A 6,000-nucleotide genomic window follows, 5' to 3' on the forward strand; every position below is an offset into this window, starting at 1 on the left:
AAAATACCAGCCCCTGTGAGGCCTCTCAACATTAGAAGGCTGAGCTTAAGGGGTCAGGATCTGGCTTAGGGTGACGACAACATTCTGTGGAGGACTATGCTGATGCCCAACCTGGACAATCGCACTACTGAATCACACAAAGAAGATTGCCCGGAAGGGCTATGCTCTGTGTCTTGTGTCACAGTTCAAAAGAAGATATTTTAAACCCTGTGTCACATTTTTTTTAATTCAGTATGTTTAGTGAAAGGACACAAAAAAGTACCATATAGTATGGACCACTTAATAAAATTAAAGAAACACAAGCTATAGTGGTTACACAAATGTGGCTATAACAGGAAGGTGCTGACTACAAAATGGACCCAGGGAAAATTCCGAGGTTAACAGAAATGTTTGGTATCTTCACTGTGGCATTTTCAAGATAGCTACATTGTCATAAGTAAAGTGCACATTTTTAATTGACTTCTTACATAAATTACAACTCTCCATAAGTTGACAGTCTCATGTGTATGTGCAAACATGAGACACAATCAAAACAGCCTCACCAAAACTATGAAAGAATGCATTGTTTAATCACTGGTTTAGGAATACTGTCTCAGAAAATCAAAAGGGGAAAAGAAACTCTAATGTGGGGGAGGGAAGAAAGAATAAGAGGGTGGGAACACAAGATAAAATGAACAGCTGGTCCAAGAACCAGAATAAGAACTAAATAACATTAGTAACAGCCCCAATTCACTAAGAATTACATAAATCCACATTAAAACAATGAGAGCTCATTAACCAGCCACAAAACACTGGTAAATTATAGATACGGTGAAGGTCCAACACTACAAGAATATGGATGTCATCCCTGAAACCAGCTTGGAAGTGCACAGCAGCTCTGAGAGTCAGTAATTCATGTGCTGGTAGCTTCCTTCTCAGCCACCCCGAGGAGGGGCCTGGATGTAGGGCCCGAGAGCATCAGTTCTCCAACGCTCCCTTGCATCAGAAGCTCCAGACTAGGCATGGCAAAACACAGAGCAGAGCAGCGGCTTCTGAGTTGAGGCTTTCTGATTCAGGAGGTCTAGACTTTGCAGTAGGGGGGAGCACGCTTCCAAAACTGCTACCCCTAGGATCCTTTCGCAGAGATCAGTAAGAGAATGAAGCCAGCATTTCACTCAGTTTTGCCTGTGATAACGGGGTGGAAATGAGTTATGCATCTGTCACTAGCATGCACATAGACATTCATATATACATGTATGAATATGTGTATGTATGACTGCATACACACATTGAAATATATATATATATATATGTATATATATATATATGACCCTACAGAGTACCAGGCACCTCAATATACAGAACAAAACTACCTAATAATACATTGAAAAAGGTTCTTTCAACTCTCAGGAAATGTGGGAATATTTCCAAGACAAATGTTTCTTGGAGGGTGCAAGAGCTTTCCTTTTGCAGTACTGCAAATGGAACCCAGACCCTGTGCAGGCTAAGCTAGCACCCTCCTCCCCCCCCCCATGCACAGCCTCAGCACTGTGTATGGGAATGGAAGACGACGCATCAAGTAACACGACATCTTTCACAAATGCCCACAGGCACTGTCCCCACAAAATCCCATCCACTACATGAGGGAAGACTCCTCCTGCAGCAGAAGGAATGGAAGGAAATGGAGACGCCAACTACAGGCAACGGGCCTTTGTACAGTGAGACGATCTGATGCCAAGGACTGACCAGAGGGGAAAAACACCTCAGTTCTGAGTTCTTCTCATTCAGCTGCATCGACTGGAAATAGCTGCTTCATCTAGCTAGCCACTGAGGCAGAGGGATTCTTTCTCAAACACAGACAAGCGGTAATTCAAACCTCCAACAGCGACATTCCATTGAGATCTGGTTTTCCTTTTGACGGATTAGAAAGAAGCTGGGGTTCTTCTTGGCTTTTGGCAAAGGAGGCATGTATCTGTATGTATCTCCCTTCTTTGCCTGTGTGTATGTGTGTGTGTGTGTATGTGTGTGTGTGTGTGTGAATATCGGCGTGTCTACATCAGTGTGTGGTGTGTCTATATGTTGAGAGAAGACTCTGAATGGGGATAAAGCACTCGAGCAAACACTAAGCCGCACCTGTTCACTAGTCATTCAGCTCGGTTTTACTGAAACCAGAAGTTATTGCCACAACTACAAAACCAAGCCATCTTTCTGGCCACAGGAACTGCCCCCTCTTCCCCTACATTCATTCCCTGTCCCTCACACCAAACTGAAATGATCTAAGCAAAAAAAAAAAAAAAAAAAGACTTTTTGTTCTGACTGTGTGCCTGACTGAGGTAGCAAACTGAAACCCAGCCAGCGGAATGTAGTAATGTAGTACTGTAGGAAGCAATAAATAAGCATTTATATTCTCTCTCCTCCTCCCCCTTGCATTTATATTCTTGTTTGAACCAACAAGCCCAAATCTCTCACACCCAGGCATACCAAGACAGTTCTTTAAAAAGACTGCTACCATCCAGAACAGGCAAAGACAGAGCCATCTGTAATCTGCCCTGTCTCTGAAGAACACTGGCCGCCATGTTTTCGCAGCACTTGAGCAGATTTGATCGTCTCTACAGCAGTGCTTATCGCTGGGTGACAAACTTGGGAAGCTACAGGTTCCCTGAAATGCTTTGCAGGGAACGAGGTTTTATCAAAGAACGTATGTGTCTGGAGCACATTTTAGTTAAAAAACAGCTGAGTCCTCCTTTAGGCTTCTTTATGACTTAGCCCCAAAAGAGTGCCCTTGATTCCAGCTCAAGAGAAGTACCTGCCCCAAGGGGAAAAGGAAAACGTGAACAAGACAAGTATTGAGCTCTTGATGTAAAACTCATGTTTATGGCTAACAAGGGGCAACTGCATCTGAGGAAAATACACAAAGGTCTTTAAGTGCCCAACGTACACAACGTACACAGACATTGTTGTGTGTTCTTTACTCTAAAATTGTTCAGGAAAGAATCCCACTTACAGACATAAAACAATAAAGAGAAATGTAAATACTAGTGCTCTTCTGTTATGAAAAACATTTTTAAACATGAATAAGCATTTCCTGAGCTACGTACAGGTCAGGCATTATGCAAGACACTAGAGGTCTTCGAGTAAGATATTTTAAACAATGAGTGCCTTAATAACTTAAAATGTTGAATTACTAGGGTTTTTTTTTTTTCTTCAAGTTCCCTGGTATTTGAAGTAGTTCAATGTCAGTGACAAGTGGCAGAAAGGTATTTATTTTACTAACAACAAAAATGTTGGGTCTCTGGAGCAGAGAGAGCAGCTCTCACTCTGTACAACAACTACCTGAATTGAACTGTAGTGGTGGCTACCTCCTGCTACCCAGCAGGTCTGCGATGAAGATGTTAAAATGTGCTCCATAGTTTAAAAAAAAAAAAACACACACACACAACTGACCACATCGGCACCCAACCCCAGCTGGCTTCTTCCTTGGACACCTAACACTCTGACCAATGAAATGCCTGGACATCCTCTCCCCTGCCTCAGACCCAAAACTGCCTCCCAAACCACTGAAGACAACTTCACCAGGATCCAACCTCATCAATCTCACTCCTTTCCGCTCCCTCAGCCCCCACCCCTGCTGACGTTCAGCCAGAAGGTGTAGGGAGTTGACAGACAGCACACCAAGACAGGCATTCGCGACTTCCACAACCAGGTAGCCAACTAGAAACACCCCCAATCTGAAGAAGGTAAATTTCGAGAGAGCTATGACAGAAGGCAGGCCTCAGAACACTGAAAATAAACTTCCCGTCAGAAACCAGCCTTCTGTCTTTTTTATGTGTGTAGCGCCGAACTCGGTCCTTCTCTGAAGGTGAAATGAAACATCTGAGAAGCACCTGCCCGAATTCTCTCGGCTCCCCAGGACCACAGCATCCTTCACCCCGACTGACTGTTACTCGCGACAGTCAAAAGGGATCAAGCGTTAACCAGAATCCGTTAGATGGACCAGGGCACCCGGGCCACAGGAGGAAAACAGTCGGACTGTGGGTTAAGATCCCGGCAGAAGGCAGAGTTGCTACCGCTGATGTGCCCTTGACAAGTCGCCTATGATCACTCAGACCCCTCATTCTCTGGACGAACCGAGTCCAGAGCTACGCAGATGCCCCTGCAGGCCTTACCCTTTAACACCCCCACGCGGCGAGGACACGCGGGGTCTCAGAACAGTCGCAAGCCAGGGGCTGTTACGCCGCCAGGGGAGCAAGGGGCTCGCTGCTTCGGGAAGGGGGGTCCCACCTGTTATGCCGTTGGGGGTCATCGAGGGGCTGAAGGGAATCCCAAAGCCGCTGACTCTTGGCCCGCTGCGATCAGGCCAGGAGGTACCAACTGTCACTCTGCCGCCCAGGGTTGTGGGGGTGGGGCTGCGATTTGGGGGGATCCACTTCTAAGCACTACGGGACCTCTGGCTGGCTTCTGCCTGAAAGGTCCTCAGCCCCGGGCTCTCCGGCTCCGCCACCGTCCACTCGCCCCAATGTGACACCAGGCAGCCTTCCAGCCCGCACGCAGCACCTCGGAAAGGTGCCCACTGACGCCTCCGCCTTCCTCCCCGCCCAAGTTGGCGGGGGAGCCCCGCCGGCGGCCCGCCCCCTCGGAGCCGGGATCGCGGCCGCCAGAGCGCTCCCCCGCGCCCACCCCCACCAGCGGCCGCGGGGGGACCGCCCGCCAGGTACGCGCGACACCGCGCGGTAAGCGCTCACGCCCCCTCGCCCGGGCTGTCCGCCCGCCGTCAACCGGGGTCAGGCCCGGCCCCCGAGACTCGGGTCAGATGCAGCCGCTCGCGATCCGGAGGCCGGCCCTCCACCCCCGCCCCGCGACTCACTTGCACGCGAGTCGTGGCGGCCGCCGGAATTCTTTCCACGCGCCGAGCCCCCCGCCGCGGAACGAAACCGGGGCAGGGCGGCGTGCGGGCTCCGCATCCGATCCCGCTCTCCCGTCCTCGTGCCAGGCTCCCGGGACAAGCAGCCCGCCCGAACCGGCCCTCCCTGCTCCCGTCCAGCCGGCAGCCCGCCGCCGCTGCTCGGGCCGCCGCCGAGCTGGCGAGAAGGCTTCTGACTTGGAGCCTCGGGCTGCCGAGCATGCCCAGTCCGCGGCGGAGCCGGGTCGGCTTCCCGCGCGACGCTGGTCCGTTCCTCCGGGTGTTCCCGGCGGCCGGGGGGCGGAGACCGCGGACGCTTGGCCGGGGACCCAGCTGAGTCCCGCAGGACAGCTTGCCGTGGGGTGTGTTAGGGGTGAGGACTGGGGCGTCCTTTTCGTTTCTAGAAACGGGGATTGGAGATGCTGGCCCTTCCCCCACACACACATGCCCCCAACTACGAGAAGAGGAAGGGCCCAAATAGTGGGTTTCATCCGCCCGGATCAGAAGCCCAATTAGGAGCCAGCCCGAGAGTTGTGCGACTAAAGCCGGCCGGAAAGCAGGGTACGCAAACTCAGTCTTCGAGAAACTACCATCGGGGACAGTTGTTAGCGAACTACACTGGCATTTTCTTCTCCACCAAGCCCAAGAACTGCGACACTTGTGACTCCCTCATGATTGATCATTTAAAATGGATGGACCTCAAACTCTTCGGGACATTTCCCGAAGCTCTAATCCTTACACTACCATCTTCCCCGGGGGAAAAAAAACGGGTCCGCCGGTTTCCTAAATCGCGCTGCGCCAAGCAGCACGAGGGCCTTGGAGTTCTAGGGAAGAACTGGGGCCCCCTAGTTCGTCCGGGCCCCACCTCCCGCCGCTGCTTGGAGCTGAGGCGAAAACCTGGAGAGCGCCGCACCAGGGCCGGAGCATTGCGCATGCCCAATGGCCCCACCGGGTGCGGGTCGCCAGCAGATTTCCTCCAGCTCGCGCAGTGGAACCCGATATCGGGACGGTGATCGAGCGACAGGGACAGCAGCCTTCCGCGGCCCCGGCCTTCTGGACCGATCCGCTCGTGCCGCCGTAGCATGGATCGCCCTGGACGCGCTACCCGCAGGGTCTGGTCT

At 51.5% G+C, this 6,000-nt stretch overlaps 1 protein-coding gene across 3 annotated transcripts in view; it reads right to left on the reverse strand.

Moving 5' to 3' along the window:
- The window catches only part of Sgms1 (sphingomyelin synthase 1), a 265,773-nt gene extending 260,836 nt beyond the window's left edge, over nucleotides 1–4,937 (reverse strand). For 2 of the 3 annotated variants that reach the window (XM_032891806.1, XM_032891803.1), the window contains exon 1: nucleotides 4,844–4,937. The gene's annotated coding sequence lies outside the window, so the exon portion shown is untranslated. Of the gene's footprint in view, nucleotides 1–4,260; nucleotides 4,574–4,843 lie in introns of those variants that run through there. The other variant, XM_032891804.1, reaches the window with a different exon arrangement.
- Nucleotides 4,938–6,000: the final 1,063 nt, after the last annotated feature.

Source organism: Rattus rattus, chromosome 2, assembly GCF_011064425.1.
Source record: "Rattus rattus isolate New Zealand chromosome 2, Rrattus_CSIRO_v1, whole genome shotgun sequence".
Lineage (NCBI taxonomy): Eukaryota > Metazoa > Chordata > Mammalia > Rodentia > Muridae > Rattus > Rattus rattus.